The sequence below is a fragment of the Chelonoidis abingdonii genome, chromosome 26 (assembly GCF_003597395.2).
Source record: "Chelonoidis abingdonii isolate Lonesome George chromosome 26, CheloAbing_2.0, whole genome shotgun sequence".
Lineage (NCBI taxonomy): Eukaryota > Metazoa > Chordata > Testudines > Testudinidae > Chelonoidis > Chelonoidis abingdonii.
This window is the reverse complement of record NC_133794.1, coordinates 11,481,482-11,493,549: the sequence shown is the minus strand read 5'-3', so window position 1 is coordinate 11,493,549 and position 12,068 is coordinate 11,481,482.

The following is a 12,068-nucleotide window of genomic DNA, read 5'->3' as shown; positions in this document are numbered from 1 at the left end:
TGGCCACTGTCGGAGACAGGATACTGCTAGATGTACCATTGGTCTGAACCAGTATGGCCATTCTCATAGTGTCAGTGAGGACTGGGTGTCCGGGAGTAACAGGGCTTGAACAATGGTTAAAGATTAGTCAATGGAATGGATTATATTAACTTAGGGCAAAATTCACCCCTATTCAGAGGGTCAGCACGAGGCTGACACACCATTTAAGTCCTCACCATGGGGGTTAAGTGTGATTTAAGTAGGGTGTTAACCTTATGTTGTCCTGCATAGAGATGGGTTTCACCCTGGAGGCTCTGTCTCCTCTTTTTTCCATTACCTCAACTATTTCACCCTCGGCTGTGGCAGTAAGTAAAATCACAGCCTGGATTTTCGCATTGTGCAAGAGCACCAGAGTCTTACAGATTTCGAATCTTCCTTCAAGAGAAATGACTGGGAGATCTTAAACCTCTTCAGCTGGAAGGTTTAAAGGAGATTATCGATAGGGCCCACCAACATGAAAAGGAGATTCTAAACCTGGCCTGGGGAAATAGGAGAGATCATTATAAAGGATGGGCTTTAGCTCACAAATACCTAGTTATGTGAAAAGTCAGAGAAGGAGTTCAGCCAGGGACCTTTCTACAGGTACCCAGCCAACCATAATCACAGTTGTTTCACTGATATTTGTATCTTTCAGAGAACTGTATAGATTGTAATATGACATGTGGCTTCTTTGTTTAGGATCAGCAGAGTCAAAGCATACACCCTTGGGTAATATGGTATGTGTATGGTAGTACAGGTCAGGCGTACAAAGAAAACTATCACTACATAGCATGCTAATGTACAATAAACCAATGTTTAGACTTTGCAAATCTGCTGAGTAAAGAGGACAGACTGCACTCCTGTCCTCTCACCTCACAGACACATTCAGAGTTCAGCCAAACTCTCCAGAAGCCAGAACTGTCCTAACAATGTTGAGTCAGCTGCCCCTATACCATGCAATTATAGCTACATGCTTCTTTTCCTATTGTGTATCAGTTCAAGTATCTAATGAATTCCAACCACCTGAGCCGGCTCTAGTTTAGCAGAGCAGCCACTTCCCTCATGTCCCAAGGGAATCCTGGCTTGCTCAGCTTTTGGAAGTGATGGAGTTTTACCAGTCATTCCTGCATGTCAAGAATGGAAAGGGTGTGGAATGTGGGGTGTGAGAGGAGAAAAAGTGTCTCATGATTGGTTAAAAGTTCAAGCACTGCCCCAGCTATGTTCCTGCTTTTGATCTTCCCTACTTGTCTCCCTGGGCTCCTTTTCACCTCTTTGTAAATACCACATGGGGAAGTGATTTAGACTTTTAGGAGCACAAACCCATTGACTTGCAGTAAAACATAGGCTCCTAGTCCTAAGTAACTTGGGCAGCTTTGAAAATTGTCCCTGCAGTCCTTACGATCGACCTCTGGTTGATCCTCCTGAGTCTTGGGAGGCAGTGCACAAGCAGAGGAAATCTTCTATCAGCACAGTTCTTAGGCTTGGCAGTGTAGGAAGAAACCTCAACAGGATGTTAGCTTCCTGATCACCACCTTCCTAGCTGCTGCTCCGTTAAACCACTCATTGCTGATGTTGTACCTTAGAGGCAAAAGGGCTTTCCTGAAGTCCTAATAATTCTCCCTGGAAATCCTTTGAGAGCTTTCAGGTGCACACAGCATGTGCAAAGGGGATTGTGAGTGATATGCCTGGCTGGAAGACCCAGGCTCACCCGTTTCTACCTTCTCTGGATGGTCATTTTGCACATCTGTGCTCTTTATTTCACTCTCTGCGGAGGTGTGCTCACTCCTGTGCTGGTGCTGTTTCTAATGAAGCAGGATGAGAGTTCTGGTTTGTTTCAATGTATTTGCAAATTCTCATTCTAGTTCAGAGGTTCTCAAACTGGGGGTCGGGACCCCTCAGGGGGTCGTGAGGTTATTACATGGGGGGTCGCAAGCTGTCAGCCTCCACCCTAAACCCCACTTTGCCTCCAGCATTTATAATGGTGTTAAGTATATAAAAAGTATTTTTAATTTGTAAGGGGGGTCACACTCAGAGTCTTGCTATATGAAAGGGGTCACCGGTACAAAAGTTTGAGAACCACTATTCTAGTGACACTTATTACAGAAGCACCTGAAGACCCCAGATGAGTATGTAAAGCTCATATGAAGCCAGAGGCTCGGTCCTGAGGAGCTTACATTCAAGACAGACAAAATGAGAAGAATGATTATGCCTATTCATGCTAAAAGGCACTCAGGTTCTTATATTAACCTCATACTCTAGATCTATCTCCACAGAATAGAAATTTTAGCATGATGCCTTCACTACAAGACCACCCTCCCTCTCTAACATCAGCTGAAACTTCTGCTTAGAGTCAAGTATTCTGCAAAAAGAGTGACTTAATTGTTAGAGAGTCCTGGTGCATACAGCGACCAAGCACACAAGAGCTTGCAAATAGAATCGACACAATATATATTGCATGTTTCAGTATATTCTATGTTGTGCTGCTGTCTCTTATGCAAAAACACTACATTATTCCACTGCAAATACTTCAAAGCTTGACGTAAGAACACTGTAGTATTCTGTGCATAATGAAATATACATTATATATGGGCACACAAATTAGGTATGTGTAGGCATATCACATGTTGTGGTTTAATTTCTTTCAATATTGCATAACTGCTTGGGGAAAAGTAGGTCAAAATAACAGTAAACCTCAACGGAAAAAGGCAGCTATTCCCAGGAGGAATGTTGTCCAAATTAATGAAAGGTTCATGCTGGATGAAAAATCAGACCCATTAACTTTTCCCTTCTTGAATAGGATCCACCTTTTTTACTGCTTTCTTGCACTATATCCTAATATAATTTCGAGGGCACATGTCACTTAGGGGAAATGCTGTCTAAACCTCTAACTGCCAGAATCTGGGATTGGACGCCAGGGGATGGATCGCTCAAAATTGCCTTGTTCTGTTCACGTTCTCTGAAGCATCTGGTAGTGGCCACAGTCAGAAGACTGGATACTGGGCTAGATGGGCCGTTGGTCTGACCCAGTATGGCATTCTGACATTCTTAAGCAGAATAGCCTAACGGATTCTGCATTGGGCTGGCAGTCACATGACCTGGGGGCTGTTCCTGGTTCTGCTGCCAGGTGACGTTGGACAAGTCTCCTTGACTCAGTTTCCCTGTCCATAAAATGCGATTAATGATACTGACCTCCTTTGTAAAGATCTACAGCTGGAAAATGCTAGGTATTATTATATAGCTATGGCCGCTGCTGAGGATCCCAGTTTATTTTGCTTTCCAAACTATTGGTTTTCCTTGTCCTTTCTGCTCCTCTCTTACTGAGCCCCCACCCTTCACCTCAGAGATGTGAGCCAGGCTACAGGGGTGATGTATTCACTATCACACAGCAATCGCCTCATCCTTGGAACTGTGTGCTCCTCCCAAGTCCTGCGCTATCTTACTCAGTGGCCAGTGTACCGTATAAACATGAGAGAGAAAGAAAAGGGAAAGGCCATTTCATCCAGCTCTGGGAGATGAGACCTGAGTTTCTACTTGTCTCTCATCATAAGAACTCTCTCCTTCCATATGTTAAGTTGACAGACAGTTAACAAGAAACTGTATCCCTGACACTTACACAAGTTTACCAGCCACACGCAGGGATAGCTGGAACCCAAAAGGAAACATGGCACTTTATTGCTCACAGCTCTTGGGTCTGCATCAAAACTTATTTTGGGCCTTTCTACTCCATCTTGCTTGAGGAAAGGCCAATATCCAAAGGTGAACTGCTGGCATGGGGGATGTTACATTCTGACTCACACATCAGACATGAGGGGAATTGTTCTTCTCTTTTTGTATCTACAGTGGTGGCTGTGTTTTACATTTACATTTGTTAAGGGAAGTTAATGCTGGTGAACAGTCCCAATTTGATGGGCTTGGAGGTTTAAACCCTTCTCTGATTGTTCCCAGCACAGGAACCACATGAGCAGGGTCTGTGTATGACCTTCCCCAAACTATCCTGCCAATATGCTTCAGGCTTCAGCCCTAACTCGGAGGGACCTCTCTGCTAGGAATTCTTCTCAGTGGCCCATTTCATCCTTGACTTCGCTGCTGAGACTGCTAGCAAGGGGCCTGGTTGTGCTAGTGCTAGTTTTGTGATGTGCTTTCTAGAAACTGGCCTACGACTTGCCAAATAATTTCTCACCGGTAACCAAATTGCCTTCAGATGAGGACAATCTTTGGTTGCTTCTGGATCTGGGATTTCTTTAAACCAACATCCTAGATGTTACTAATGATACAGGTGGCGTTAAAATGGGAGACGGGATCAGCAGAGAGAACGGACTGGGGTATAAATCAGAGGACCACCTCCATCAGACTGTCTCCTTGCTTCTGCTAGCAGGGACTGAGCTCACCATTAGCAGTGATTTGATATGAAGTTGGATGCCCTTTGTGATTTTACCCATGTGCCTCAGATCTACCTATAAACTCACATACAACCTGCAGCATTCCATAGTGTTGGCAAGTCCATCTTCATCTCCTGCAAGCAGATTGTCCTGTCTCCATTAGTTTGTCAGTTCTGTGCTCAAGGCCCTTAGGGGACGAGTACTCTGCTGAAGCATGAGTGGTGCCGCTCAAGTGCGTGTCTGTAACTGAAAGAGCCACCATGGGGTAATTAATTCAGCCTAATTTATCATCTGCAATTACAAGTTCATTATTTACCATTCGTTTCTGAATGTGTGTAAAATCCAATGTTTATTAAGTATTGTTTGTGTTGGAAATCTCCCATGTGTGTCTAATTGCCCTCTAATGTATGGAGATGAATTCTCCTGAGTCTCCCCTGAATGCATCTGAAGAACCAAATCAAGCTGAAACAGGGATTCTTGGGCTCAGATAGAAGCGGTTAATCTACCAATGATACAGACTGTCTCAGCAGTAAAATCAAACCCTGGCAAGCCAGAAAGACTGGAGCAGAGAGGTCTCAAACATGCTGTAAGCCGGTGGTCCTAACTAGCCCAGAAAACAGAGAATAGCCGATAACCTCTCTCCTCACAAAATAACAGTGTCCTTTTTCTGCAGCATACACAGGTCTCTGCTTTATAGATCTGACTATTAACCACGTCCTGCCCTATGTTCTGTAACATGAATGAACCCTCCAGTTTCTGGTACCTTCTTCCTTCAAACTCCAGTAGCTGACATGGACCCCTGTGGCTTCTCTGGGCACATACTCCATGGCTCTGGGGATCGGCCCATTCCACCCACCACCCACATTAACTTCCTCCCTCAGCTTGCAGCAACCAGCCACCTCAGCCAGCAATGACCTAATCAGCACTGGTCTTTAATTAACAGAAGGGGGCACTGTGAGGATATGAAACATGCCCTTCTGTAACTGGGTGTGTGGATTCTGGAGCTAACTCAGCATCTGGTCACTCAGTTCCCCCTTCAGTGGTGGTTAAAGCACAGTGGTGGTTAAGAAGCCCTGGAGTGGTTGTGCTCAGTGACTGAGGCTGGAAAGAACTCTCAGGGGACTAACACCACCCCATGACGTTCTGGGGCCTTGTCCAGGATTAGCGTCCCTCATCTGAGTGGGAAGTTGAAAAGGGAGCTGGCATGAGGTTCAGTGGTCACGGAGAAATGGAAGAAATCCTTTAATGGTGGGTAGAACAACAAAAGGAGCTGTAATGGACCATGCAGCTCTTTCAACAAGCAAAGCAATGGTCCGGGAGGAAGTGGCAGGCAGAGCAGAAGAAGGCCTTCCTGTAGGGTGACTAGATGTCCTGATTTTATAGGGACAGTCCCAATTTTTCATTTTTTTTCTTATATAGGCTCCTATTACCCCCCACCCCCTCCCTATTTTTCACATTTGCTGTCTAGTCACCCTACCCTCCAGGAATTTACTAAGAAGGAAATGGCAGTACAGCACCAGATGCTGTAGAATCTGATGAATCCTGCGGCTGGGGGCAGCAGCAGAGCCCCAAGAATCTGGCTATATGAAATGGCTCTGGGGGTAGCAATGGCTTTGACCCATCCAGTCATGTTGGGAATTGACTGGAAACCCTTCCCCTCGAGTGAATGAGGAAATTCCAGGAGACCATGGGGTTAGTTAGGGTGTGGGGAGGAGGGGAGGGGATCAAAAAGAAATAGGAGAACCTAGATAGGTTACAAGCCAGGAAGATCAGTAAGAGAAGAAAGAATCCCGGGCAGAGATGAAGATGGTAGAGAAGGAAGAGAAAACAGAGGTAAATCAGGGACTAGTGACTGAGACCTGTACTGATTTAGCCACCGAAGGGATCTCTCATGTTGTCCCAAGAACAGACTGGTATGAGAATCAGTCTTTAGACAAACAAGGGACAGAACAAAATATCCTGGAGAGCGAACAGAATACAGAACCAGGAGTAAAACAGCGACAGGTTAAAGAGGGACGTCAGATAATAGAAGATCCTGCCGAGTGCCCTCAGTGTGAGGATAGCTCGGCCAAGACCGAATTGTGAAGCCAGCCCATGGTTCTTTGTGGGAGTGGACATCAGAGAACACCCATCAAGGGGCCGGGAAGAGACCCAAAGGTGGGGTCCCACACAGAGCAGGAAGTGATAAGAAGGGAACTGCTCAAAGCAAGAGAAAACAGAGCACTGAGAAGAAGGGGGTGGTGGTGATGGTGCGTAACAGGGAGTGTGGACTCAGGAGCTAACTCAGCACCCTGTCACTCAAATCCCCTCCAGTTTATATCAACTGTTTGAAAGATGGGCATTTGGCAGAAGAGGCCAATTAAATAAATGGTGGTATAGCTGAGGGGCTAATTGGATGGAAGTATCCCCAGCAGCTAGGCCTGAATAAGCAAATGGAAGAAAGGGCTGGGAGTAAAGTTGGGAGCCAGAAGGAAGGCAGAAGTAGACAGGATTACTCTCTCGAAGATGGATGAAGTACCAGAGCAGACCTTGTGATGCTTTGGAACGCCTCTCCTTCAGGGAGGAATTACTTTTAGAATCCCTACTGGGATGGAAAATCCCCTCCTCTCCCCCCCCACCACACATTTTAAAATTAAATAATAGTTGATGGCTCCAAACTGCAAAGGAGTGAGGACTTTTTGTCAAAATTTAACGCACAACTTAGAATTGCTTTAAGGCAGAATTTTATTTGCATTTGATAACTAGTATATTAGAGATTCTCAGCGTTGGGACAAAGAAGAGTCTCCTTCAACCCTGGTGCAGCTAAAACAACAGCCATTAAGTTGATCTTCCCCCATGCATCCCACACTGCTGCCTGCCCTGGAGTGGATCTGCACACGCCAAATGTCTACACACAAACCTTTTTCCGCTAGGAACTCCGCAAACTAGCTTCAGATGTCTGCTGAGAAGTAGGATGTTTTCAAATGGCCTCAGTGAACGATGTGTTTGTTCTTCGTGGGATATGGTGTTGGGGGCTTTTTTCCTGGTTTTTTCCAGGGCTTGTCACTAGAAATTCTAGTGAAATTCTACACAGAAGGAGCCATTGATTCAGTGTGCAAGGAAAAGATACTTTTAAACCTATCCATAAATGTCTCCACCCTTATTTGTGAGGAATTATATTAATCTATAAACCAGCAGAGTCAAACCATGTGGACCAGCCGCAAAATTCTATTACAGAGACCAGCTCTGTTTTCACTTGCTTATTGTCAGATGTGTGAGTCAAACAGGTGTTTGGAGAATTTTTTTTTTTAATGTTGCTACAAAAGTTTACTAGTCATTTATAAACTAGTTTGCCAATATGCCTCTTCCATAGTTCCCAAGATAGCTTGCTCTTTGCTAACTTCAGTTCTGCTTTCCATTTTAAAGGTAGGCTTGGAAAGACTAGATTTTTATCAGTAAATGCTGATAAATGTCAATTTCACCGTCCAGGCACAAACTGAGGAAGACGTATTTCCATTGCTAACAATAGCGAATTGCAGATAGACAAGTAAGAAAAATGCTGCTTGAGAAGTTATTAGAGTTTGATTTGTATATTTTGACGTGGTGGAGACAACTTGTGTTTTACCAGTTATAAAGCTTTAACTTTTTGAAATCAAAGTCTACTGTTATTAAATAATTAGCTGCCCTGTCTGAACCCCCACTCCATAATTTCCTGCAATTGTGAACATTTAAATTGATAAACAATGGGGGGGAAGCTTCAAAATGGATATCCCTTAAAATTATATAGATATAAAAAATCCAGTTCTGACAAGCCTATTTATAGTGCTTAGCTTCTGAATGCATCGTCGGTGTCAAAATGGCATTGTGAGGTTTCAGTCACACAGCAGAGCACCGTGCATATCTGAACTTGTGGCTGTCAGTTGGGAAAGAGGGACGTCAGATAATAGAAGATCCTGCCGAGTGCCCTCAGTGTGAGGATAGCTCGGCCAAGACCGAATTGTGAAGCCAGCCCATGGTTCTTTGTGGGAGTGGACATCAGAGAACACCCAGTACGAAACCAAATTGGTGGCTTCCTCACCTTTTTGTCCCCAGGGCCTCCCCATTCCCTGGCATCCAGCCTCCTCTTTCTCTCTCTCTCTTCCTGCTCCTGGCCTGCTGTCTTATTTCATTCTGTTGCTGAAGAGCGTGCTTTCCCTGTGGACATCACTCAGAGAGTCTGCTCTGCACGAGACACAGTGTGTTCATTGTGCTGTCTCCCAGCTCAGGGATTTTCCCAGCATTCATTTCAGGGAGCAGCAATGATGTTATTGAACGTCAGCCGAGGCTTTAACAAAAACAGTACTCTCCATCTTTGAGAAGTCTGCACCCTTCTGTCTCCTGAACCTCACCCTCTGACTTCTTCTTGCAGCCTTTTCACCTGGGCAGCCAAAGTGAACAAGACATGGGCCGTCATCAGGAAAGAGAGGGAGAGAATGCTGCTGTACCAGCTAATTCCCAGAAAGCAGAGTTCTCTCTTTGTTGTATGATTATTACACTGAACATGGGAAATGCTCTCCTGCCCTGCAAGATGGAGCAGTAGCTGCAGATAAGGTTTATTGCCATGAAATGCTAATATACTGTAAAGATTGAAACATAGTCCTTGCCATCTCTCCCTTTACTTCTTTCAGCTCTGATTGTGGCTTCCTTTTATTTTTCTGATCCCAGACTCTACAGATTGTGTCCCTACATCCTTGCCTGGCCTGGCAGCCTTCCTTTACACCTGTTTTAATTAAATCAGGAAAGATTTATAGGGTGCTGGGTTGAGCCAGAGGTCCCAGGCAGTCTTGCTACTTACCTGATAAGTAGGATTCTAATTCAGATGCTGTGTAGAAAGCTATCAGATATTGTGTAATAAATCCCAGGTGCTGCTCTTAGGGACAGTGAAAATGTCATTTTTCTTTTGCCTGTCTTTTAAGGGGCTGTGGGGGGATATTTTTGACCAGAGATTCGTAGATTATAAGGCCAGAGAGACCTGTTGTGACCATCTAGTCTGACTTGCTCCATAATACAGGCCATACGCCTCCCCTGAATGAGTTACTCTTTGAACTAGAGCAGGGGTTGGCAACCTCTGGCACGCGGCCAGCACATCCCTCGCCTGCGCTGCTTCCTGCCACCCCCATTAGCCTGGGATGGCAAACTGCGGCAAGTGGGAGCCGCTGTCGGCCGAACCTGCTGATGCAGCAGGTAAACAAACTGTCCTGCTTACCCTGGTGAGCTGTGTACCAGAGGTTGCTGACCCCTGAACTAGAGTGTATCTTTTAGAAAAAACATCCAATTTTGATTTTAAAATTGCCAGTAATGGAGAATCTGCCACAACCTTTGGTAAGTTGCTCCAATGTTCCATGATGCTAGTGGAGTAGTAGTCCAGGTGCTCTTTTCAGGCAGTTTTTGCCATGGTGATGTTTAACCAGCCTAATTCAGTCAAGCTGGAAGTTACTGAGACACTGCTTATAATCAGGAGTTAGCAGAAATCGTGGAATAACTGCTCAAAGATTGTACCCAGAAGGTAAGGTCTGGATATGCCATCTTCAGATAAAATTTGGTATATTGGGAAAATTTGAGATAATAAAAATGATTTCTATGAAAGAACTATCATTGAATGAGCACAGTGATTAGCAGGTGTCAGAAGAGCATTTCATGAAGGAGCCTGTAGTTTCTGCAGTGTTGAGTCTCTGTATTAGGGAGTTGGACTAGACGATCTCTTGAGGTCCCTTCCAGCCCTAATGATCTATGATTCTATTTAATATGAGTCTAACTATTATTGCGCTATTTTATCCAAATTAGCTTTGGTGAACAGCTAGCAGGGCTGGCTTCAGACTCCAGCCGACCAAGCACGTGCTTGGGGCAGTACCTTGCAAGGGGCAGCCAATCTTGGGGTGGCAGGGGGCGCTCGGGGTTTATTGTTGTTGTTTTTGTTTCGGCGGTGTGGTGCAGTGCTCGGGGGGGGGTGTGTTTTGGTGGCATGGTGCTCGGTGGGTGTTCAGTGGTGCTCGGGAGGGTGTTTCGGCAGCACAGCGCTTGCGGGGGTGTTTTGGCGGCGTGACACTCGGGGGTGTTTTGGTGGAGCGGTGCTTGGGGGGGTGTTTCAGCAACGCAGCGCTCAGGGGGGTGTCACGACAGAGCAGCGCTCTTTTTTTTTTGCTTGGGGTGGCAAAAAGTTAAATCCAGCCCTGACAGCTAGGAAAAAGTTGGGCACCTGTGTTGTTTACGGATGCTGTCTCTATAAAAAAAATTTTTTTATTTTTTTTTTAACAGAATGCACCTAGGTGAGGAAATGACAGAATTAAGGTCGCACAACCTTATGTTCTAGTTCTGTTTGTACAGCAGGCACTACAATGATACAATAATTAATAATTATAGTAGTCTTTAACTATGTGATCATATATTCAGGCCTACTTCCATGCACAGTGGATGAGGTAAGTGTAGAGTATTTTGTTTTATCCTTCTCATGGTAGGTGTGGCTCCATACTGTAAATGTTGTGCACCATCTAAAGCCTGCGCTGAATACAGCTCTGTAAATTTCAGTCAGCAAGTACTATGTACCCATACCCTGAATGAAGTAAGGATGCAGGTGGAAAAAATAGTGCAATTCAAGTCTATATCATAACAGGACTCCAAGAAATCCATTTGTCACAGAAAAACACCAAATTTGTGGGGTTTTTTTTTACAGAGAATGTTTAGTTTTTACATTCTATGAAAAAAAAAACATACCATAGAACCCTGTTTATCTGAGCCTTCATTATCTGGCTCTCCATATTATCCTGGGTCAGGGCTTGGGCTGTAAGCCCCCTAGTGTGTCTAGAGAAACTAAAGTTCAGCGTTTCATTTTAATTGTGGAAAAACAGATTTTTTTAAATGTTTTTTTAATCAGAGAATTGAGGGGGAGAAGTATCACTGAGAACTAGGCTTCCTGATCATAATGCCTAAGTACAAGGGGGGCAAATTAAGGTTGCTTGGGCATGCACCCCTCATAGTGATTCTCCTCTTCTCAAGGTAAGGGGGAAGGAAGCCACTATCACACTAGGAAGTGTTGCATAAAGCTTCGTTCCCTTATGGTGGGCTACACAACCCTGCAGCTTGACCGAACCTCTCCTGCACAATCGGGGAGGGTGTATTTCCCCCACCCTGGCACGGATCACTGGGGTAAACAGAGGCACAACCAGAACAAGACGCAACCCTGCTACGAGAGGCGGGGCCGCCCCCGCCCACTCCCTGGGCGGCTGGAATGTTTGTTAGGTAAACACCCCATAGTAAGCGTTCTAGCTCCGCCCTCTTCCCCGGCGGCCAATCAGAGCCCGGGAGCAGTTTCAAGGTTCCCCCCTCCACTCTGAGCGTTTCTCGACCGATACAAAATAACAAAGCTTCGAACGTTGCAACAAAGTAACGGGGGGCGCGTCCCCCACCCTCCTCGTGCGCCGCCTTGGGCTGGCGGGTCTCTCCCCCCCAGGCTGTGTGATTTGCCCGGGGTTGGCGCTCCGCAGGTCGGGCTCAGCCTGTCTCGGGGGCCCGGGGAGCTGCTGCTGCCGCTGGTTGTTTATCTGGAAGAGGGAGGGGGAGCCTGGAAACCGCGCCTGTGTCCCATTTCCTCTGGTGTGTGTGTGTGTGTGTACATGTGTGGGGGGGTTGGCTTTTTTTTTTTTTTTTTTTTTTTTT